Source organism: Macaca nemestrina, chromosome 1 (assembly GCF_043159975.1).
Source record: "Macaca nemestrina isolate mMacNem1 chromosome 1, mMacNem.hap1, whole genome shotgun sequence".
NCBI classification, from domain to species: domain Eukaryota; kingdom Metazoa; phylum Chordata; class Mammalia; order Primates; family Cercopithecidae; genus Macaca; species Macaca nemestrina.
Window position 1 is genome coordinate 130626715 of NC_092125.1, and position 26544 is coordinate 130653258.

Consider the following 26544-nt stretch of genomic DNA (forward strand, 5'->3'; position numbering starts at 1 on the left):
AGAAATTGCACCAATCAGAGACAAATGAACCTCTAACTAGACACTTTCCACTCTAAGCAATAAAAATTATTTTCTGTCTTGCTTCTGAAAATACTGTATCAATGTTTCCTCTCTTGCATGTCTCAGTAGAGTGTTAGCCCCTTTTGGTCAGATGCCAACCCAATCACTTAATAAATCACTGAATGCTCAAGAAAACTTTTAAAAATTTAAATGGGTTTGTTTTTCTTTTATCAGATAGCATATCTACTTATGACCTTTCCAGTATGCTGGTCTCATGGTACCCAGAATTGTTGTATATCAGTCCTCAACTTCCAAAGACATATTCCAAAAGATAAGCTATGGTGCTAGGAGCTCATACAGCATCACTTCTGCTATTTCTCTTGGTTAAAATAAAGCCCAGTCAGGTTTGAAATGAGTGCCAAACAGTTTGATAGACGTTTTTAATAGGCCAAAACATTCATATAATAAGATCTGGTATTAATAGGAAGGTATTCAAAAGAATCTTCAGTCTTTTCAATAAATAGGGAAATGATGGCTGCTAAGAAGCCTCCAATTAACCATGCTTGATGTAGATGGTAAGATTTCCTTTGGATCTATACAGGTCTGGGTTTGTATCCTGGTTTTGCCATTTGCTAGTAGTTTGACTAGATTACCTTACATTTTACTCTCAGTGTTTTTTTTTTGTCTGCAATATTATGGCAGTAAAACTTATTTTACATAATATTTTTATTAGTCATAATGATCTGTGATAACGGATAATATAGTACTTGGAGCACAGTTAACATTTAATGGCTTGTCACAGGTATTATCATTGAACTTTTGGTATATTGTTAGTAAAATTACAGGCAATTCAATCCAGGAGTGCAGTTATAAGAGAACAAAACACTAACTTATGGTGAAAAGTATGCTGATTATGTAATTCAGTGTAAAATATTATACAGTTAATACATTTAAGAACTAATAACATGAAATTTTAAAGCTGCTAAAAACTAAGTGAATTTTAGAAACGATTCTTTGGTGATGAAATAAATCATTCAAATTAATTTGTAAAGATGGAACTATTTTGAAGCTTTTTGTTAATGAGGCAGATATTGAAGAAGATAAGTTCATTATATCTTCATTTACATCCAAGATAAAAAAATTTGTAGGTATCTTCCTGTATGCAAATAAAGCATCTTTAAATTACACGGATAAAAAAAAAACAGATTACTATAATATTTTTGGGCGTTGAAACTCTAGTGTCAAACTTTTTCGGAAGTTTTAAAGCTACTTTTTAAACTTAATATACATAAAAACATTTTAAAGTCCTACTTAACCCTAACTTAATGTTACTTCATTCCCCCAATAGCAAATGCAGTGCAGCTCATAGTAATTGGCATGAAAAGCCTCTTACTCTGATTGCACTCTTTTAAGTGTTTTCAAAGAAATCTACTTTATTGGAAAACAATATTCTAAGAAATGGCTTAAATGTTCCTTTTGCTAATGCCACTTGAATGCTATTGGACCTGAAGGAAAAACTTAAAGAGTTATAAAAAGTTAATTAGATATGGCACATGCAAATGATTATGATTACTTAATTAGCAGTATCCCTTAAGTAGACACGATATGTAATCTAATATGTAGCTTAATGACTTTGTTATTAATCAGTTCTTAATGTAAATAGTTTGAAGCTCTTGTTGGTTTGCAATGTGCATTATAAATAGTCCCTGTGAGAATCACAACTTTATTTCATTGCCTGCTGCTAATTGTTGCTAGGAAAACATGAACAAATTAATTGTGTTTTAGAAGCCAATGAAGAAATTTATAGGCTTCTGCGTAGATTTTTGGAGACTGCTATGTTGTAGATCATTCTTCCTCACTGTGATAGAAAATATACAGTAGCAGGCAACACTGACATGTTTTAAGTCAGTAACACTTAGTAAATCTTACCATTACGGATATTAAAAAAAATTAGTAGAGATTAGTTGAAAATGCTGTTTATCATGCCAGCTGTGACACAATATAAATTTATGTTATGGGTATTCATTTGTAAATTTTAATGACTTTTCTTATGTGACACAAACATATCTTTAGCAAGGATGATTGATGAACATTAACTTGGTTAATATTTTTAAGGAGATATATATATATATATTTTAAATTACACATATAAATATAGTCATGCTTGTTGACAACGCCTCACTAATCTTTGTTACAAATGGCCTATCCAAAATGTACCCCACGAGATGGATTAAAAACCATGAATACTAAAACGCTGGACTGAAAGGGAAGTATTTGTTATGAATAAAGAACTCTGGCTTCCAAATGTAGATTGATACCAATGAGAAAATACCCACTTATATTTTTAGTTGATTATTGGAGTCTTAGCTTGTGGTTTCCACAATATTTTAGAATAATAAGATCATCTGTAAACAGAGAAAATGATCAGTAACAATATAGGCAGAGAAGTCTTCATACTATTAATAAAATAGTGTTTATTTAACATAACTTTATTGTCTTCGATGGTATTTGCACCCAATATTTGTTGATCTTATTTCCATTTTTCAATTACTTAATAATAGAATAAAATTATGCTTTTTCACAACTTCATGTTATACTGACCCTTATGATATTGTTGTTAAATTGGCTGCACACATTACAACAATCTGTATTAAAAATACTCCTGCAATCTACGAAAAACCCAAATACATACATAAATTAGATTCATAAATGCAACATCTTAGTTAAATGGAGGAGGTGAGAAAATCTTTATTAAATGTCAAATATATAGTGTAAATACTTTAGTAAAATAAGATGTGAGATACAGTACAAGTAATTGTGTCTATTTATAAAAGTAAATAAATTCAAATAGAAAAATTTTGTCATAGTGACAATTAACTTAAAAATTTAAATTTATATATATATATATAATTCTAAAAAGTGGTTAAACAAACATGCAACTCAAAAATGAAAAGTGTAAAACAGTTACACTCTGAATAGTTTATCTGTATTTATCATCTCCCCAGTCTTTTCATTTGAACACAATAGGGCTATGTGCATACTGTAGTGTATCATTGACATAGGATTCTTTCGGTGCCACTTTGCCAGCCAGAAATCTCCGTGGCTGGCAGTGACTCTGTCTAAGCTTCACTTGGGCCAGTTGGGCTCGCTTCTCCCACTGGGCCCAGCAGGCTGCTCAGGGCTCATGCCGCTCACCGGGATCCTGCACCAGCCGAGGCTCTGTGTTCATCCCATGGCTGGTATGGGGTGTGCCAGGACAGGCTTCCACCTCTGGTGCCAGTGTCTGGACTATCGGGAGACTGCAATACCTGAAAACTTGGAAATGGCAGCAACCGCGGAGCCCCAGGGAGTGTTACAGTTTTTGCTCAGGGAGTCTGGAGGTCTGAGCCCCCGTAAAATGTTACAGCTCTCCTTCGTTCTCTTGCCTGCAACTTTGGGGAACAAGGGCACGCCACAGCTCAGATCTTGCCGCCATCTCCGTGAACCGGGGTATGTGGCGCCCAGTGGTCTTTTCTCCCATAGCTCTGCGAGGAGGAACACGGGTTACAGTTCTTTTCATATGCGCAGTTCCAGGTGTCAGGTTCTTGTCCTGCGACCAAGAGGATTTTTTTTACTTATTTTTATTTTTTATTTTATTTTTGAGACCAAGTCTTACTCATCTCGGCTCACCGCAACCTCCGCCTCCCAGGTTCAAGCGGCTCTCCTGCCTCAACCTCCCGAGTAGCTGGGATTACAGGCTCCCGCCCTCACGCCCTCCTAGTTTTTTTTTTTTTTTTTAAGTAGAGGCGGGGTTTCGCCATGTTGGCCAGGCTGGTCTCCAACTCCTGACCTGAAGTGATCCGCCCTCCTAGAGCCTCCAAAAATACTGAGATTACAGGCATGAGCCACCTCTCCTGGCCAAGAATTCTATTGAGTAACAGAAAAGCTCTGGACAAGAAGAAGGGACCCAAAGTTTGTAGCCCTCTGTGGGACAGGAGGCCAGAAAGCAGGTAGCAGCCATCTGTGAGGCTGAGTCCAGGGTTATATGTGCTCAGAATGGAGGAGTGCGTGCTGATTGGTCCTCGGGCAGGCCTGGAGAAAGCACCATTTGATTGGCTAAAAGGCATCCAGTAAGTGAGGAAGTTCTTACTCGGATGGTGGTCTCCACCCAGAACTGGTAGCTCAGTTTTCAGGTTTCAGACTGTCTTTGGCTTGAAGTTTGGGTTTTACTCGGCACTGTCCCTGTCTACCAAGGAATGTGTCTGTCTCGTTGCTATCACCTTTCTTTTATTCATGTCTTGTACCTTTTAGAAATCTTTTCAGTTTACCATGGGGGTTCCTGATTTTCTTTGAATATTTTGTGGATGTTCCAAAATTTACATAGCTAGCGCTTTATTGATGAATTTTAATTTCCTATATTGTATTCTGATTTATTTTATTTTATTTTATTTTATTTTATTTTATTTTTGAGAGAGAGTCTCACTCTGTTGCCCAGGCTGGAGCTCAGTGGCACAATCTCAGCTCACTGCAACCTCCACTTCCTGAGTTTAAGTGATTCTCATGCCTCAGCCTCCCAAGTAGGTGGGACTAGAGGCGCACACCACCACACCAGGCTATTTTTTTCTGCGTTTAGTAGAGACGGGGTTTCACCATGTTGGCCAGGCTGGTCTCGAACTCCTGGTCTCAAGTGAACCACCCACCTCGGCCTCCCAAAATGCTGAGATTACAGGTGTGACGCACTGTGCCTGGCTGTATTGTGATTAATTTCAAGAATAATAATTTTGTACATATTATTTTGCCTGTATGTAGGTATATCTCTAAGAAAAAGTCATCAAAGTTTAAGTCGTGATTCAAAATATGTCTCTCTATATGTATTTTGATAGTTTCAAATTGCTACAAGCATGGTGTACCAATTACACTCTCACTAGCAACTTTTTGAGATGAACTGTATGAGATGGTTTTGTTTAACTTGCATTTGTGGCAATTCGATAAATTATAAACAGTGCTATATCCAAATCGTTTAAGCATACATTTTTCTAATTATGAGTGAAGATGAACAATTTTAAAATATGTAAAGTATCATCCTAATTTACCCCCACACGTGTGTGTGTGTGTGTGTGAATTATCCATTCACTGTCTTTGACTCACATTTTCTCCTTGTTAGATTTTCTCTTTACAATTTTTAGTGAGATTTTATACATTAAAAAATAGTCATTTTTTATATGAGTTACAAACATTTTTTTCATTTTTAAGTCTATATTTTGTTTATGTTTGTTTTTCTATTCTGTGGTTTTCAGGTTTTTAAAAATAAACTACATCTTGGTGTAATTTAGTTACAGTAAAAATGAAGTAACTTTAAGTGTACAGTTGAATGAATTTTTGTAAAATGTATAATTACCACAATAATCAAGATATAGACTAGTTTATTTAATACAGAAAGTTCTTTTCTGCCCTTTCCAGAAAATATTTCTGCCTCTTACTCTGGGCAACATTGATCTGTTTTCGCTCACTATATATTAGTTTTACCTGTTCTAGAATATCCTATAAATGGAATAATATTGTATATACATTTTTATGTATGGCTCCTTTTGATCAACATAATGCTTTTAAGATTCATTTGCCTTGTAAATATTAGTAGACTTTTGTTTTTATTTTTATTTTTGTTTTCACTTTTTATTACCAAGTAGTATTTCATTCTATGTGTATACCAAATGTGTTTATCCATTTACATGCTGAGTTTTCCCCACATTGTAAGTAATATGAATAAAGTTTTTTACATGAGCATTCATGTAAAGTTGTAATGTGGGCATGTGTTTTCACCTCTTCCAGGTAAGTATCTAAGGGTATTATTCATGTGTCATATAGTAAGTATATTTTAACTTTCTAGGAAAATATCAGCAGTTTCTAAAATAGTTGAACCATGTTACACATTGATATGTCAGACCCTTTGGGAGGTTAATTTTAGACATTTAAGTAGGTATGTAGCGATATCTTACTTGTTTTAAATTTGCATTTACACAATGACTTTAATTTGCTCATCTCTTATGTATTCATTGGTTATTCGTAAATCTTCTTATGTAACATTTTCATTCAAATTTTTTGTCCATTTTTAAATTAATTACTTCTTATTGAGATGTAGTAGCTCTTTATTTTTCCTGTATGCAAGTCTTATATCACGTGTGTATTGCCAATGAATTGGCTTGATTTTTTATTTTCCTGTCAATAATTTTTTAAAAGTAGAGATTTCCATTTTGAGAAAGTCTACTTTATTATTTTCTTTTTTTTTTTTTTTGCCTTTTATGTCATATTTAACCTCTCTTTGTTGACTTCTGTAGGAAAGGGAAGACTCTTTCTACTCTCTGAGGGTTTGATAACTGCCGATGAAATAAACAGTCATAAGGCAAATTAACAGGAGAAAAAGTATAAAAACATATTATGTGCATGAAAGGAATCTCAGGAAAGAAAGGCAAATACCCCCAAAACCCAGTAAGATCTTGAAACCCGTACACCCACTTCATAGGAAAGGGGTACTAGAAGTAGGCAACTTCAAGGAGCAACAATGATTTTTTGGAAAGATGAGTGAGCCCTCAGAAGATCAAGTAATGATCTATGACAGTCTTTCTGGTCCTGCTGCTGATCTCCAGACTCTGCTCCTGTGACACGAGTTAATCTTCCCTGGTTGATGAGACTCCCAGGGAGGGGACTTATGACAATTGTGCTCCTTTTGGAAAATCTGTCTTTAGGCAAATAAGGAAAATTCATAGAAGCCTCCCTCTGTTTTCCCAAATTTGCTGTTCTCCAAGTGCTTTCGGTTTGAATTAATCAGCATACCAAAGGGGCACATTTTGGTGTAGCATTTCTTGCACTCCTTCAACTCCAAGTCATGAATAAATTTCTCTTATGTTTATTTCTCTACATTGTTGTTTTGTAGGTATATATTTTTAATTTATAGAAATGTATTATTTATTTATTCTATTACTATTTTCATTAGCTTCTCTAATTTTAGTACTTACTCATGTTATTATGCACATGTCTGTCTCATTGCTCTGATTGTTTACCGCTTTAGGAGGTGCCTCCACCTGTAAGAAGTATTTACCAGTGAGAGATTGTCTGTGTACTCAGAGTAGACTGTAATTTTTTTTTCAGATCTACAAACACCTATCTCTAGTGGACTAGATGGAGCCCCACGTATACTGGTACAGTGTTACTCTCACAGCCTTTTTAAAAGAAGTAAAAAGCCTTAGACACCTATCCCTTTCTACCTGTAACACTCAGAGCCAGGTCAATACTATCTATTTTAAAAACTAGCATGAATGATTTTATTATCTCCTTCATTCCTAATTCTATCACTCGCCAGAAGAAGCCACACATTCCTGGGGTACTATCTCATATCTTGCCTTTCAATTTCCACTTGTCTCCTTCCAACCTTTCTTTTGTCCCCATCTTATCTACTCCTCATTTATGGAAATTTCCCTTCTCTCTTTCAAAAACAATTATTTTAAGAAAAAAACAGTCGGACAACAGCAGAAAGCCCCATATCCTCATCCTTTTCTCTGAGCATTTACTTTCTTGAATCAGCCAAAACTTTAATATCTTCTTGAGATACTAATTTTCTTGTCCTTTTTAAAGAGTGGGCAATTTTTCAGCCTCTAATCATGCAGCTAGATGCCAGCAAGGGGTCTTTCTTGCCTCACAGTTCTAGTATCAGAAAGGGTGATCCAGACTCCAAGAGAGGACTCTTGGCTCTTGCACAAGAAGGAATTCAGGACAAGTCCATAGAGTAAAGTGAAAATAAGTTTATTAAGAAAGTAAAGAAATAAAGAATGGCTACTCCATAGGCAGAGCAGACCCAAGGGCTCCTTGCTGGCTATTTTTATGGTTATTTCTAGATTATATGCTAAACAAGGGGTGGATTATTCATGAGTCTTCCAGGAAAGGCGTGGGCAATTCAAGGAACTGAGGGTTCCTCCCCTTTTTTAGACCAAATAGGGTAACTTCCAGATGTTGTCATGGCATCTGTAAACTGTCATGGCACTGGTGGGAGTGTCTTTTTGCATGTGAATGTATTATAATTTGCATATAATGAGTAGTGAAGACCACAACAGGTCACTTCCGTCACCATCTTAGTTTTGGTGTGATTTGGCTAGCTTATTTACCACATGCTGTTTTATCAGCAAGGTCTTTGTGACCTGTGTCTTGAGAGGATCTCTTATCTTATCCTGTGATTTAGAGTGCCTATCCTCCTGGGACTGCAGCCCAGTAGGTCTCAACCTTATTTTAATCACCACCTATTCAAGAGGGAGTAGCTCTGGTTCAAACACCTCTTACATTTCCACTTCCAAACTGTCCTCTCTTCCTCTTTTACAAATACTCCAAGCACTGAAATTTTGTTCATAAAACTATGTAACTACTGCCAATCCTTTTTAGTTATTTGTGTGCATCCAGGTCATCTCTCTTTTCTATCCACAGTTTTAACTTCTGTCTTAGTATCATATTCTACAATATTACAACAATCTGAATTTCTGAGATTCCTGTATTCATATTGAGGGCCACACCAACATTTTGGCTCATGTTTCTTTGAACTTCTTTCCTCCAATATTCTTGTCCTTATTCTTGTCGTCATACCTATTTTAGCCAGTTACCCACTGAAAATATCCCTAGAACCTGCTGTTATCAATATCTATAACTCTTCCATGTACTCAATTTCAAGGGTCCCCTTACCAGTTCGGCACGTTCTTTCTTACAGCTAACCCTTTCAGGTACAAGACTCCAGCAGTCTTTGAACCACAATGGGCTTCCAATCCAATAATCTTAAAGCCTCATCACTGGCTTAACTCCCTTCTTATTGAGAAAAGTTCCATAGTCCAACATCGTAGCCACTCCCTAACACATATCTTTAATTCTTTCTCATCTTTCGCACTTTCTTGTAACTTCAACGTGATTAAATTTTATTCTCGCCTTGCCCTGTCCCTAAGTCCTCTGGCTGAGGGTCTTAGAATGCTCTTCCCTTAGATATCTATAAGCATTGCTCTTTTGTTTCTGTGAGACTTTGTAAAATGTTATTTCTGTAAGATGTTCTTATTCCAGTTTTTAAATAAGGCAGTACTCCTTCCTTCTTGAGTTTTCTATTATCTCTGTCTCCTTGTTCTGCTGTATTTTTCTCCATAAAAGTTAATAACAAAATAAAAGTTATTACTTTCTAAAATGTTACATATCTTACACATTTATATTCTTTATTAGCTATTCTTTGTTTTCTACACTCTCACACACAGGATAGAATGTGAGCTCTAGGTCCCCTTGTGTGTGTGTGTGTGTGTGTATATATGTGTGTGTGTGTATATATATATATAAATATGTGTGTGTGTATATATATATGTGTATATATATGCTTTTTTTTTTTTTTGCTGAGGTATTTTCAGTTTCTAGAACAATTCTTAGTTCATAGAAGTAACTTAATGAATTTTTAAAAATGTGTTAAATGAATGAATGAACAAAAACAAATTGCCTCCAATAACTGTTGCTTGCAGCATGGGTAGCCATAACACGAACACAATTGTGCCTTTCTGTTTTCCAAGGTTGAAGTAACTCCTAAGTGAAAAATTTTGTACTAAAATCCCAATGATATATGTAAAATCTATAGTTATTTTCCCTACTATTTTGACTTAGGAACAATTTTATTTCATTTGATGATTAACTGTGAAAATGTATGTTCTCCAGAATTTTCTGTATGTTGGACTTTTATCAAAATGTTATTACCACATATACATTTATTATAAATAGAGTCGACAGAGTGAACAAGAAAACTTGTGACTCCAGATCTCCAGTTTTCTATAAAAGGAATGGATAATGAGATGAAATAATTCCATCTATTCTCAGATTACTTTAGAAAAGCAGAGATAATTTTGCAAAATAAAATTTATGTATGTTCTCTCCTAGGTAATATGATTTGCTATTATTGCCCTATTGAGATTTTAATAAGCTCTTGAAAGGAAAGAAAGTTTGTTTTTAAATTGAAAAGAGTGCTATTTGTCTATGTTCTACAGCGAGGTATTTTACTGCAGCAATTCACTTTGTTACACAATGTTCACCACAACACAAAACACTATTACAGATATAATACCCAGATGATACAAGGCCCACTAATCCAGGAGGTTTAACGTTCTTGATCCCATGCATGTCAATTTCTGCTTCATATATTCACCTATTATGTGGTGTATCTATGGGTAATTATACAGCTGGTAGTGTTTTGATTTAGGTTTAACATAATCTCATATTAATTTTGTAAATTTCTCTCCTGATTGCTAATTAAAACATGCCAGTGACTACCCTAAAGGATATTAAGTCAGCATGAGTTGATCAGATATTTCTTTGGAAACTCAAAATATTCATTTATGCTAACCTAGGTGACTCAGGTACCACCATATTTATTATTTTCTTATCAGTCCTAGAAACATTTATAGAATGTGCAAAAAAATCACATACATTTTCTAAAATATTTGCAGATGTTCATCTTTCTGGCAGCAGTTTCTTCCCGCACAAATTGAAAATGCTATTTAATTTTAAAAGGCAATATAAAAAGACTCCAAAAAGAATGTTCTTTTAATGATATAGAGGGGAAAGCTGGTAGTGTTTATTCGTCTCAGTTTACTCCTTGGTTACTAAATGTTGCTAAGATGCCAAATTGATTTCTATACTGTAAAAACAAAGTATTACGCTTTTTCCCCATAAAGATGAATTAGTTATAGGTATTAAAATTTTAAGACATCAAGTTCAGGATACTTAAGTATGATTTGAGGTAAATAGACATCTTTGGAAAATAGATAAATCAAATTTACAATTTTCTCTGAGTTTCAAGAAAAATTTAATTTTGGTAATCTCAGACTAAATAAATTGATATTGTTACAAGAATTGAAGAATTGGGTCAAATTTAACTTACACTTGTGTTGATCACTGACTAATAATTCTTAAAATATCCTTAACCATGTGGGAGGCTAAATAATAACGCTCAAAGATCTCCAGGTCCTAGTCCCTTGAACCTGTGAATGTTATGTTACATGGCAAAGAGAGACTTATCAGATATAATTAAGTTAAGGATCTTGAGATGGGTAATTTTTCCATATCATACAGGTAGACGTTGAGTGCAATCACAGATGTCTTTATAAGACAAAGGCAAAGACAGAATTGAAACAGATAAGAAGGTCACATGGCTGCAGTAGATAGAAGCAGATGAGGCAGAGGGGAGCAGAGTCAGAGAGAGGTGACACTCTGCTCCCTAGGTGTGAGAAGTCATGAGCCAAGGAATGCAAGTGATGCAACTTCAGAATCTGAAAACGAGAAGGATGCATACTTCCTGAGAGCCTCTGGAGAGAGTGCAGTCCTGCTGGCACTTTGATTTTAGCCCAATGCAACCAATCTCAGGTTTCTTATCTCTAGAATATAAGAGAACAAATGTGTGTGGTTTTAAGCCACCACATTTGTGGTAATTTGTTACAGAACCCCGTAGGTGACTAATGCAAAGAAAGTGTCTGAAACACAAGAGAAAGATACAAAAGGCATTCAAATAGGAAGAGAGGAAGTCAAATTTTTTCTGTTTGCAGATCACATGATTGTGTATTGAGAAAATCCAATCTTCTCAGCCGTAAAACTTCTTAAGCTGATAAACAACTTCAGTAAAGTATCAGGGAACAAAATCAATGTGCAAAAATCACAAGTATTCCTATACACCAATAATAGACAAACAGAGAGCCAAATCATAAGTGAACTCTCATTCATAATTTCTACAAAGAGAATAAAATACCTAGGAATACAACTTACAAGGGATGTGAAGGACCTCCTCAAAGAGGACTACAAACCACTACTCACGGAAATAAGAGAAGCCACAAATAAATGGAAAAACATTCCATGCTCATGGATAGGAAGAATCAAAAGTAATTTACAGATTCAATGCTATCCCCATCAAGCTACCATTGACTGTCTTCACACAATTAGACAAAACTACTTTAAATTTCATATGGAACCAAAAAAGAGCCTTCATAGCCAAGACAATCCTAAGCAAAAAGAACAAAGCTGGAGGCATCATGCTACCTGACTTCAAACTATACTAAAAGGCTACAGTAACCAAAACCAGATGGTACTATTATCAAAACAGATATATAGGCCAATGGAACAGGATGGAGGCCTCATAAATAACACCACACATCTACAACCATCTGATCTTCAACAAACCTGACAAAAACAAGTAATGAGGAAAAGACTCCCTATTTAATAAATGGTCTTGGGAAAAGTAGCTAGCCATATACAGAAAACGGAAACTGGACCCTTTGCTTACACCTTATACAAAAAATTAACTCAAGATGGATTAAAGACTTAAACATAAGACCTAAAACCATAAAATCCCTAGAAGAAAACTTAGGCAATACCATTCAGGACATAGGTATGGGCAAAGATTTCATGACTAAAACACCAAAAGCAATGGCAACAAAAGTCATACTTGACAAATGGGATCTAATTAAAGAGCTTCCACACAGCAAAAGAAGCTATCATCAGAGTGAACAGGCAATCGACAGAATGGGAGAAAACATTTGCCATCTATCCATTTGACAAAGGGATAATATCCAGAATCTACAAAGAACTTAAATTTACAAGAAAAAACAACCCCATCAAGAAGTGGGCAAAGGATGTGAACAGACACTTCTCAAAACAAGACATTTATGCAGCCAACAAACATACAAAACAATGCTCATCATCACTCGTCATTAGAGAAATGCAAATCAAAACCACAATGAGATATCATCTCATGTCAGTTAGAATGGTGATCATTAAAAAGTCAGGAAACAACAGATGCTGGAGAGGATGTGGAGAAATAGAAATGCTTTTACACTGTTGGTGGGAGTATAAATTAGTTCAACCACTGTGGAAGACAGTGTGGCAATACCATTTGACCCAGTCATCCCATTACTGGGTATATACCCAAAGGATTATAAATCATTGTACTATAAAGACACATGCACACATATTTTTTTTTTGTGGCACTGTTCACAATAGTAGACTTGGAACCAACCCAAATGTTCATCAATGATGGGCTGGATAAAGAAAATGTGGCACATATACATCATGGAATACTATGCAGCCATAAAAAAGGATGAGTTCTTGTCCTTTGCAGGGATATGGGTGAAGCTGGAAACCATTATTCTCAGCAAACTATCATAAGAACAGAAAACCAAACACCACATGGTCTCACTCACAGGTGGGAGTTGGACAATGACAACACGTGGACACGGAGGGGAACATCACACACTGGGGCCTGTCAGGGGGTGGGGGGCTAGGGGAGGGATAGCATTAGGAGAAATACCTAATGCAGATGATGGGTTGATGGGTGCAGCAAACCACCATGGCATGTGTATACTTATGTAACAAACCTGCACGTTCTGCACATGTATCCCAGAAATCAAATAGATATATTTTTAAAAGTGCCTGAAACAGTAGATTTCAGTGTGTAATCAATTGAAACAGGAAGACTCAGTCTGCAATCATAAACAACAGGTGATATGAATACAGATCCATTTTGAGTCTAAATACATGACTCATAATTTTGAGGAAAAATTTCTTGTTGTTAGGATGTTATAAAATAAAATATAAATATAAAATTTAAATTTTAAAATTTGTGATAATTGTATATGTTCCTGTAAATTCCTACTTTTGACAAGAAAAAACATGACATGCACCTTTTAAATGCAATTATATTTCAACTCTACGTTCTCTTTACCTGTTAGGGAGACCTCAATTTTCTTTGGAGCCTATTTCCTAAATCAGATAAATATTATAATATAAGAGTGGATATGATTTTAGTGATAACAGTGGTAAAAAAAATATGTACTCATCATTTTCCTACACAAGCAGGACACTTTCTATCAGGAAATATATTTATTTTTAATGCCACTAGGAAAGACAGCTGCTAGACATTACCGAGGTTTCTCAGTTCGGGGCCCTACTGTCCTTTATTTGTAGTGTTTATTCCATACCAACCTCTTGATATTACATATTTTGGGTACCTGTCAGTGACTGGGCTTTCCGAAACTTGGTATTTTATTTTTCTATCTGGTCAGACTTGTGAAGGCAACTATCATATTCTCTATGATACAAATAATACCAAATATATTTTTTTAAAAAACTCTCTATGCAATTGACTTCTTTTAATTTATATTTCTCCATTTTTTGCATGCCTGCATTAGATTTAGTTGCTGCCAAATATAAATGATACTTAGTTTTTCTACTGCAGTATGGAGAGTTTTGCAGAAGATTTTCACTTCTCAAAAGCCAAATTTTACTACAGAAAGCATTGTAATGACTTTAATTATAGTTTAACTACTTTAGAATTATTTCTAATGGTTGTGGGTATTTCAGAGTTAATAGCAGGAAGTATGTGTAGAATCCTCATGTTGGATAAAGAGCTAGGACTCTTATTTTAAATGCTTAGTAATAATCAATAAAAATTATATACATGTATATGTGTGTGTGGGTGAATTGCCCAGAATTAAAAATAATTTCTTTATCTACCTTATATTTTCAAGACGATTTTAATAAATCTTTAATGTTACAAATTATCTTCACTTCCATTCAACATATTCATAATTTTATTGTGAAAAGTTCTGTTTATGTCTATTTCCATATCTAAATGTAAAACTACAAGGCATTTATGACTATTTGTTCAACAGAAGAGAAAAATACCCAGAGTAACTGTTCTCATGATGCTTACACTCTATTCAGTCTACAGAAACAAGAAAGAAAAAAAATGCACTTACTAACAGAAGGATCTAGTAAGTGCCAGAATAAAAAATTTAAGGCACAATTTAACAGGAGCTCCAAGACTTAAATTCTCTCCAAAATTAACATCTTTTGCTTGAGAACATAGATTTGAGGCTGTCAAATCAACCTCTTATGAGGTAAAACATAATCATGTGACGGTTTCATTCACTAAAGAGTGATCAGAAATTATGTATGCAATCTTCTAATCTAGCCCTTAAAAAACTGAACAAAACTAAAGCCTATCATACTCCTGGTGTTTTCATCCCCTTTTTATCTTTTTACTAACAAGGGTAGAGAGGACCCCAGTAAGCCTGGAAACCACATATTGAAAATGGTGTCCTGGTTCCACTCAACCTAATACTCTGAGCAAAGATGTGGAGGAGTGTCAAAGTGGCATAGTGAACAAAATACAAATGTCTATTGTGTTTGAGGCACTTACATATCAAGTATGTTTGATGTACCATTGCAGTTACCCAAGGTAGAGGGAGTGGTATTTTATATAGGGCAGTTAAAGAATTCTTTCTAATAAAGAGAGGCTGAGAGAACTTAATGAAGGGAGAAACTCACTTATGTGTCTATAAAAAGTAGAGTGTTAACTGCCAGAGGGATAAATTATTTCACAGAAGTGGAGGCAGGAGTATTTTTGAGAAAGCACAAGGAGGCTAACGGTACTGGAAAACTAGCTCCAGGTGGGAGAAAGTGAGATCAGAAAAGTACCGTGTGGCCATATCATATTGAGCCTTGAAGGCTGTGATAACCTTTTAGGATTTTATTCTGCATAAGACGGAAAGGCAGAGATGTAATACAATCTAATTCTATTTAGAAAATCATGAGTCTTATGTTGATAATTAAATATAGGCAGGTGGATGAGCAATTTAAAGACCATTATGGTATTCTAATATAAGCACTTAATGTTATAATTTTCTTTCTAAACTCCACTTCAGTTGCATCCCATAAACCTTTATATTTTTATTTTCCTTTTAGTATAATCACAAAAGCAATATCCTTTGAGACTTTTTCTTAGGTGTAGGCACTACATAGGGATTTGTTGATTAATTGCTAAATATCTAAGGGGATGTGACAGATACTTTTATGTCATCGGTTCTAGTTTAATCTATTGTTATCTGAGGATGCCCTATGTATGATATTTATTCCTTTAAATTGTTTAAGATTTGTTTTGTGGCCCAGAATGTGGAGAAAAGAAAGAGAGATCAGACTGTTACTGTGTCTGTGTAGAAAGTAGACATAGTAACTCCATTTTGTTCTGTACTAAGAGAAATTCTTCTGCCTTGAGATGCTGTTAATGTTTAACACTAGCCCCAACCTTGTACTGGCAGAAGCATGTGCTGCGTTGACTCAAGGTTTAATGGATATAAGACTGTGTAGGATGTGCTTTGTTAAAAAGTGTTTGCAGGCAGTATGCTTGGCAAAAGTCATCGCCATTTTCCAGTCTCGAGTACTCAGGCACACAATGCACTGCAGAAGGCCGCAAGGACCTCTGCACAAGAAAGCCTGGGTGTTGTCCAAGGTTTCTCCCCACTAAGACAGCCTGAGATATGGCCTCATGGGAAGGGAAAGACCTGACTGTCCCCCAGCCCAACACCTGTAAAGGGTCTGTGCTGAGGAGGATTAGTGAAAGAGAAAGGTCTCTTTGCAGTTGAGATAAGAGGAAGGCATCTGTCTCCTGCTCATCCCTGGGAATGGATAGTCTCAGTGTAAAACCCGATCATTGTTCTATTTACTGAGATAGGAGAAAACCACCTTATGGCTGGAGGTGAGACATGCTGGCGACAATACTGCTCTTTACTATACTGAGATGTTTGTGTACAGTCAAACATAAATCTGGCCTATGTGTACATCAAGACAAAGCACCTTTCCTTAAACTTACTGATGACACAGAGCCCTTTGGTCACATGTTTTCTTGCTGACTCTCCCCACCATTACCCTATAGTCCTGCCACATCCACCTCATCAAGATGGTAGAGATAGTGATTAGTAAATACTGAGGGAACTCAGAGACCATTGCCAGCACGGGTCCTCCATATGCTGAGCGCAGGTCCCCTGGGCCCACTGTTCTTTCTCTATACTTTTTCTCTGTGTCTTATTTCTTTTCTCAGTTTCTCGTCCCACCTGATGAGAAATACCCAGGTGTGGAGGGGCTGACCCCCTTCAGAGATTATGGTCAATCTTGGTGCATGTTTCATGTACACTTGATAAGAAATCTTATTCTGTTGTTAAGTGTTGTATGAATTAGAGTCAAGCTTATAGATAAGTTTTTCAGGTCTGGTAGTTAGATAGGTAGACATATTTTTCGTATCTTACCAATTTTCTGTCTACTCATTTGATCAACTACTGAAAGATGAAGGTTGAAGTCTCAACTTGATTATGGAGAATTCTTTTTTCCTTTGTGCTCTATTAGATTTGATTCATGTATTTTTGAAGCTCAGCATTTAAGTACATATGTTTTTTTTTTAAATTTATTTATTATTATTATACTTTAAGTTGTAGGGTACATGTGCATAACGTGCAGGTTTGTTACATATGTATACTTGTGCCTTGTTGGTGTGCTGCACCCATCAACTCGTCATTTACATCAGGTATAACTCCCAATGCAATCTCTCCCCCCTCCCCCCTCCCCCCTCCCCATGATAGGCCCCGGTGTGTGATGTTCCCCTTCCTGAGTCCAAGTGATCTCATTGTTCAGTTCCCACCTATGAGTGAGAACATGCGGTGTTTGGTTTTCTGTTCTTGTGATAGTTTGCTAAGAATGATGGTTTCCAGCTGCATCCATGTCCCTACAAAGGACACAAACTCTTCCTTTTTTATGGCTGCATAGTATTCCATGGTGTATATGTGCCACATTTTCTTAATCCAATCTGTCACTGATGGACATTTGGGTTGATTCCAAGTCTTTGCTATTGTGAATAGTGCTGCAATAAACATACGTGTGCATGTGTCTTTATAGCAGCATAATTTATAATCCTTTGGGTATATACCCAGTAATGGGATGGCTGGGTCATATGGTACATCTAGTTCTAGATCCTTGAGGAATCGCCATACTGTTTTCCATCATGGTTGAACTAGTTTACAATCCCACCAACAGTGTAAAAGTGTTCCTATTTCTCCACATCCTCTCCAGCACCTGTTGTTTCCTGACTTTTTAATGATCGCCATTCTAACTGGTGTGAGATGGTATCTCATTGTGGTTTTGATTTGCATTTCTCTGATGGCCAGTGATGATGAGCATTTTTTCATGTGTCTGTTGGCTGTATGAATGTCTTCTTTTGAGAAATGTCTGTTCATATCCTTTGCCCACTTTTTGATGGGGTTGTTTGTTTTTTTCTTGTAAATTTGTTTGAGTTCTTTGTAGGTTCTGGATATTAGCCCTTTGTCAGATGAGTAGATTGCAAAAATTTTCTCCCATTCTGTAGGTTGCCTGTTCACTCTGATGGTAGTTTCTTTTGGTGTGCAGAAGCTCTTTAGTTTAATGAGATCCCATTTGTCAATTTTGGCTTTTGCTGCCGTTGCTTTTGGTGTTTTAGACATGAAGTCTTTGCCCATGCCTATGTCCTGAATGGTACTACCTAGGTTTTCCTCTAGGATTTTTATGGTATTAGGTCTAACATTTAAGTCTCTAATCCATCTTGAATTAATTTTCGTATAAGGAGTAAGGAAAGGATCCAGTTTCAGCTTTCTACTTATGGCTAGCCAATTTTCCCAGCACCATTTATTAAATAGGGAATCCTTTCCCCATTTCTTGTTTTTGTCAGGTTTGTCAAAGATCAGATGGCTGTAGCTGTGTGGTATTATTCCTGAGTGCTCTGTTCTGTTCCATTGGTCTATATCTCTGTTTTGGTACCAGTACCACGCTGTTTTGGTTACTGTAGCCTTGTAGTATAGTTTGAAGTCAGGTAGCGTGATGCCTCCAGCTTTGTTCTTTTGACTTAGGATTGTCTTGGAGATGCGGGCTCTTTTTTGGTTCCATATGAACTTTAAAGCAGTTTTTTCCAATTCTGTGAAGAAACTCATTGGTAGCTTGATGGGGATGGCATTGAATCTATAAATTACCTTGGGCAGTATGGCCATTTTCATGATATTGATTCTTCCTATCCATGAGCATGGTATGTTCTTCCATTTGTTTGTGTCCTCTTTGATTTCACTGAGCAGTGGTTTGTAGTTGTCCTTGAAGAGGTCCTTTACATCCCTTGTAAGTTGGATTCCTAGGTATTTTATTCTCTTTGAAGCAATTGTGAATGGAAGTTCATTCCTGATTTGGCTCTCTGTTTGTCTGTTACTGGTGTATAAGAATGCTTGTGATTTTTGCACATTAATTTTGTATCCTGAGACTTTGCTGAAGTTGCTTATCAGCTTAAGGAGATTTTGGGCTGAGACAATGGGGTTTTCTAAATGTACAATCATGTCATCTGCAAACAGGGACAATTTGACTTCTTCTTTTCCTAACTGAATACCCTTGATTTCTTTCTCTTGCCTAATTGCCCTAGCCAGAACTTCCAACACTATGTTGAATAGGAGTGGTGACAGAGGGCATCCCTGTCTTGTGCCAGTTTTCAAAGGGAATTTTTCCAGTTTTTGCCCATTCAGTATGATATTGGCTGTGGGTTTGTCATACATAGCTCTTATTATTTTGAGGTACGTTCCATCAATACCGAATTTATTGAGCGTTTTTAGCATGAAGGGCTGTTGAATTTTGTCAAAAGCCTTTTCTGCATCTATTGAGATAATCATGTGGTTCTTGTCTTTGGTTCTGTTTATATGCTGGATTATGTTTATTGATTTGCAAATGTTGAACCAGCCTTGCATCCCAGGGATGAATCCCACTTGATCATGGTGGATAAGCTTTTTGATGTGTTGCTGAATCCGGCTTGCCAATACTTTATTGAGGATTTTTGCATCGATGTTCATCAGGGATATTGGTCTAAAATTCTCTTTTTTTGTTGTGTCTCTGCCAGGCTTTGGTATCAGGATGATGTTGGCCTCATAAAATGAGTTAGGGAGGACTCCCTCTTTTTCTATTGATTGGAATAGTTTCAGAAGGAATGGTACCAACTCCTCCTTGTACCTCTGGTAGAATTCAGCTGTGAATCCATCTGGCCCTGACTTTTTTTGGTTGGTAGGCTATTAATTATTGCCTCAATTTCAGAGCCTGCTATTGGTCTATTCAGGGATTCAACTTCTTCCTGGTTTAGTCTTGGAAGAGTGAAAGTGTCCAGGAAATTATCCATTTCTTCTAGATTTTCCAGTTTATTTGCGTAGAGGTGTTTATAGTATTCTCTGATGGTAGTTTGTATTTCTGTGGGGTCGGTGGTGATATCCCCTTTATCATTTTTAATTGTGTCGATTTGATTCTTCTCTCTTTTCTTCTTTATTAGTCTTGCTAGTGGTCTGTCAATTTTGTTGATCTTTTCAAAAAACCAACTCCTGGATTCATTGATTTTTTGGAGGGTTTTTTGTGTCTCTATCTCCTTCAGTTCTGCTCTGATCTTAGTTATTTCTTGCCTTCTGCTAGCTTTCGAATGTGTTTGCTCTTGCTTCTCTAGTTCTTTTAATTGCGATGTTAGAGTGTCAATTTTAGATCTTTCCTGCTTTCTCTTGTGGGCATTTAGTGCTATAAATTTCCCTCTACACACTGCTTTAAATGTGTCCCAGAGATTCTGGTATGTTGTATGTTTGTTCTCATTGGTTTCAAAGAACATCTTTATTTCTGCCTTCATTTCGTTATGTACCCAGTAGTCATTCAGGAGCAGGTTGTTCAGTTTCCATGTAGTTGAGCGGTTTTGATTGAGTTTCTTAGTCCTGAGTTCTAGTTTGATTGCACTGTGGTCTGAGAGACAGTTTGTTATAATTTCTGTTCTTGTACATTTGCTGAGGAGTGCTTTACTTCCAATTACTTGGTCAATTTTGGAGTAAGTATGATGTGGTGCTGAGAAGAATGTATATTCTGTTGATTTGGGGTGGAGAGTTCTATAGATGTCTATTAGGTCTGCTTGCTGCAGAGATGAGTTCAATTCCTGGATATCCTTGTTAAGTTTCTGTCTCGTTGATCTGTCTAATGTTGACAGTGGAGTGTTGAAGTCTCCCATTATTATTGTATGGGAGTCTAAGTCTCTTTGTAAGTCTCTAAGGACTTGCTTGATGAATCTGGGTGCTCCTGTATTGGGTGCATATATATTTAGGATAGTTAGCTCTTCCTGTTGAATTGATCCCTTTACCATTATGTAATGGCCTTCTTTGTCTCTTTTGAACTTTGATGGTTTAAAGTCTGTTTTATCAGAGACTAGTATTGCAACCCCCCCTTTTTTTTGTTCTCCATTTGCTTGGTAAATCTTCCTCCATCCCTTTATTTTGAGCCTATGTATGTCTCTGCGTGTGAGATGGGTCTCCTGAATACAGCAGACTGATGGGTCTTGACTCTTGATCCAGTTTGCCAGTCTGTGTCTTTTAATTGGAGGATTTAGTCCATTTACATTTAAGGTTAAGATTGTTATGTGTGAACTTGATCCTGCCATTATGATATTCACTGGTTATTTTGCTCGTTAGTTGATGCAGTTTCTTCCTAGCCTCGATGGTCTTTACATTTGGCATGTTTTTGCAATGGCTGGTACCAGTTGTTCCTTTCCATGTTTAGTGCTTCCTTCAGGATCTCTTGTAAGGCAGGCCTAGTGGTGGCAAAATCTCTAAGCATTTGCTTATCTGTAAAGGATTTTATTTCTCCTTCACTTATGAAACTTAGTTTGGCTGGATATGAAATTCTGGGTTTAAAATTCTTTTCCTTAAGAATGTTGAATATTGGCCCCCACTCTCTTCTGGCTTGTAGAGTTTCCGCCGAAAGATCTACTGTTAGTCTGATGGGCTTCCCTTCGTGGGTAACCCGACCTTTCTCTCTGGCTGCCCTTAAGATTTTTTCCTTCATTTCAACTTTGGTGAATCTGGCAATTATGTGTCTTGGAGTTGCTCTTCTCGAGGAGTATCTTTGTGGCGTTCTCTGTATTTCTTGGATTTGAATGTTGGCCTGCCCTACTAGGTTGGGGAAGTTCTCCTGGATGATATCCTGAAGAGTGTTTTCCAACTTGGTTCCATTTTCCCCCTCACTTTCAGGCACCCCAATCAGACGTAGATTTGGTCTTTTTACATAATCCCATACTTCTTGCAGGCTTTGTTCATTTCTTTTTCTTCTTTTTTCTTTTGGTTTCTCTTCTCGCTTCATTTCATTCATTTGATCCTCAATCGCTGATACTCTTTCTTCCAGTTGATCGAGTCAGTTACTGAAGCTTGTGCATTTGTCACGTATTTCTCGTGTCATGGTTTTCATCTCTTTCATTTCGTTTATGACCTTCTCTGCATTAATTACTCTAGCCATCAATTCTTCCACTTTTTTTTCAAGATTTTTAGTTTCTTTGCGCTGGGTACGTAATTCCTCCTTTAGCTCTGAGAAATTTGATGGACTGAAGCCTTCTTCTCTCATCTCGTCAAAGTCATTCTCCGTCCAGCTTTGATCCGTTGCTGGCGATGAGCTGCGCTCCTTTGCCGGGGGAGATGCGCTCTTATTTTTTGAATTTCCAGCTTTTCTGCCCTGCTTTTTCCCCATCTTTGTGGTTTTATCTGCCTCTGGTCTTTGATGATGGTGATGTACTGATGGGGTTTTGGTGTAGGTGTCCTTCCTGTTTGATAGTTTTCCTTCTAACAGTCAGGATCCTCAGCTGTAGGTCTGTTGGAGATTGCTTGAGGTCCACTCCAGACCCTGTTTGCCTGGGTGTCAGCAGCAGAGGCTGCAGAAGATAGAATATTTCTGAACAGCGAGTGTACCTGTCTGATTCTTGCTTTGGAAGCTTCCTCTCAGGGGTGTACTCCACCCTGTGAGGTGTGGGATGTCAGACTGCCCCTAGTGGGGGATGTCTTCCAGTTAGGCTGCTCAGGGGTCAGGGACCCACTTGAGCAGGGAGTCTGTCCCTTCTCAGATCTCAACCTCCGTGTTGGGAGATCCACTGCTCTCTTCAAAGCTGTCAGACAGAGTCGTTTGCGTCTGCAGAGTTTTCTGCTGCGTTTGTTACAGTTTACTGTGCCCTGTCCCCAGAGGTGGAGTCTACAGAGACAGGCAGGTTTCCTTGAGCTGCTGTGAGCTCCACCCAGTTCGAGCTTCCCAGCGGCTTTGTTTACCTACTTAAGCCTCAGCAATGGCGGGCGCCCCTCCCCCAGCCTCGTTGCTGCCTTGCCAGTAGATCACAGACTGCTGTGCTAGCAATGAGGGAGGCTCCGTGGGTGTGGGACCCTCCCGGCCAGGAGTGGGATATGATCTCCTGGTGTGCCTGTTTGCTTAAGGCGCAGTATTGGGGTGGGAGTTACCCGATTTTCCAGGTGTTGTGTGTCTCAGTTCCCCTGGCTAGGAAAAGGGATTCCCTTCCCCCTTGCGCTTCCCAGGTGAGGCAATGCCTCGCCCTGCTTCAGCTCTCGCTGGTCGGGCTGCAGCAGCTGACCAGCACCGATCGTCTGGCACTCCCCAGTGAGATGAACCCAGTACCTCAGTTGAAAATGCAGAAATCACCGGTCTTCTGTGTCACTTGCGCTGGGAGTTGGAGACTGGAGCTGTTCCTATTCGGCCATCTTGCTCCGCCCCCCCAAGTACATATGTTTTTAGGATTTTTAAGTCTTCTTGGAAAACTACTTTTTTATAACATAATGTCCCGCTTTATTATTAATAAAATTCCATGTTCTGAAGTCTCCATCATATTAGCAGGGACACTCTAGCTTTCTTTAAATTAATATGTGCATGGCATATGTATGAGAGGTTTGAGAAATTTGGGGCTTGATCAAGGAAAAGATATTACCATGACATGGCAGTTTATTTAATCACTCTTTAACAGGTTTGTATTTTATGTGGGGTGGGAGGGGGGATCTCTTGTGACAGAACAGAAGTCTATCCAGAGGTTTAAGTGGGGTTGCTATGGAAAGGGAGGAGGGCTGGGGGAATTTTCCTAGGGGGAAGGGGCATCAAAGATGGGACTTATATATGCAGGTGATGTGGCTCAGTCCCATCCAGAAGGGCAGCAGTGATTTGGGGGTCTTTGTGGCCCAGGGCTTATCTATAGCTGGCAGAGGTGGCATGAGGTTTTACAAAGTATTCAAAATAAGCAGGCTCTAAATAGCTAGAAATTAGCTTGTTTGGGCTGTTTTAAAAATAATTAGATGTGTAAATATTTATGTTTGGCATTGGCAGGCTCTCGAGCTAATGGGTTGCAGTCTGCAGTGAAGAAATAAACAACCTAGTGGCCAATGTTCAGAGGCCATTATTTTGCCTCATTTATATAACAATCCATCCCCAGTTCTATGTCATTTTATAATCTAAATTGTACTGCGTTTTGTAGGGCTTAGATGGAGCCAGTGACAAAGCATTTTCGTAACCCAGAATTCCATACGAGATGGGGCAACAACTAGGATTTCAAAAGTATTCACAGCCAGTCTATTCACCTAATGGAGGTAGAATAGATTAGAAACAGAAATGACTTTTTGATTTGTTCCATCTGTTTAGTCAGCAGACTGATATGATAGTTCTTGTGCATGTCATTAGCTAACTATAAAACGTGATGATTGTTATGTAACCACATGCAGCAAGATGTGTTAACAAGTACACAGATCCTTTCTCATTTTGTTCTTGGGCTAGATCCTTAAGGACAGACTGGGCCTCAGGGTGAGAGAGAAGATGCATGTTTTCTCCTCCAAGGGAGAGTTGATTTCTTCTTCTTAATCATTTTGTCTGTTTTGTTTGTATTGCCTTGTGGTGGATGACAGGCAAAAAGCCAGTAAATTTTCCCAGTCCCAATTGTGGTGACATCATGTTGCCCTTTTCTCTAGACGGCATCAGTCCTCTTCTCCAGGATCCTCCCCTCCATTTCATCTTCTTTAGGAGTTTGGTTTCTGTTCTTCTCTCTGGTTGGCATCCTGGTGAAAAGCTTCTGTGTCAGGGCCCAACACGTGTCTCTTGGTTCGTAGCATTTCTTCAGTAGGATAACCACCTCCTTTGGAGTATTGAGAAAAGGAAGAATATGAACTTATTTAATTTGATATTTTAAATAATGCATTTCTCAGCTCAGTCCAAGGCTTTGGGTCTCAATATATTCCCCAGAAAGCAACTGGAATGACAAAATTTCCAGCAGTAGATCCAGTAAGACATCAGGATCGGCATGCTATCTGCTTACAAATGTGTGCCACTCCAGCTGCACTTAAGAAGCCAAACTTTGTCTGTCATCTCTGCCTTGTAAGTTCATTTACCTGCCATCGTAGTCCCCAAGGAAAGGACTCCTCTCATTTCAGCCAAATTCCGAAAATTGCCAGCCTAGCCAAAAGAGCACCTCCTGATGTACCTTGTTGCTGTGTCTGAGACGTCCCACCCTTTGTCCAGAGGCATGTATTCCTCCTCTTTTTCTCTTCAGGCTCATAAGTGTCTGTTGCCTGCCAAATGAGGAACCCATGAAACAAAGTACACTGTGGGCAGTTTAAATTACTACAAAAAGCAGAGCTAAGAACACCGAGAAAATGAAATGTTGATGAAATTGGATAAATATATGAAGTAACATTCTAGTAACAATAGTGATTAACATATAATAAGCTTTCCTTGTAGGAAGTTTGTCAGGAAATTGTAGAAAGATTAATTTTTTATAGTAGTTTAACCAAATTTTACCTTAAAAATTCCCTACAACAGTTACTCTAGAAATTTGCAAATAATTTATATCAAACGTTCAATTATGTCATTAGTTAATAATTAAAAATTAAGCAATTGTAAGTAACACACACTGAAAAAGAATGTGATTCTCTCCAATTTATGGACTTCTTAAAAATGTTGGCACTATAGTGCTTCTTTGACCTTTTCTTCTTATGTTTGTACTGCCTTATCATTTTAAAATAAACAAACATTTCTCTTGAGACTGAAAAATTCAGAGAGATACAAAATTTGAAGTAATCACACCTTATTAACTTAAAAATATACTATATAAAAATACAAAAAATTATTAAAACTGATAAACAAATTTAGTAAAGTTACAGGATACAAAATCAACAAACAAAAATAAGTACCAGTTCTATATATTAAGAGCAATATATCTGAAAAAGAATCAAGAAAGAAATCCCAATTACAATAGTTACAAAAATACTTAGAAATAAGTGTGGCTAAAGAATTAAAATATATTTATAAGAAAAAACTAGAAAACACTGATGAAAATAATTTAAGAGGACACACAAAAAATGGAAAAATATCACATGTTCAAAGATTGAAAGAATTAATATTGTTAAAATGTTTAAACTCTCCAAAGCTACCTCCAGATTCAATGCAATCCCTATCAAAATACCAATGATATGCTTCACAGAAATGTAAAATAAAATCTTAAAATTTGTAAAGAACCACATAAGATCTCAAACAGCTAAAGTAATCATAAGCAAAAAGAACATAGCTGGTGGTATAATACCACCAGATTTCAAATTACACTACAAAGCTATAGTAGATAAAATTGCAGGGTACTGGCATAAGAAAAAAAAAAAAAAGAAAGAAAGAAACACAAACTAATGAAAAAGAATAGAGAATCCAGAAATATATCCATGTACTTAGAGTAAACTCATTTTTGACAAAGGTGCCCACAACATACCTTGGAGAAAGGACTGCCTCTTTAATAAATGGTGATAGGACAACCGGATACCCTTATGCAAAAGAATGAAACTAGATCCATATTTTTCACCATATTAAAAATCAACTAAG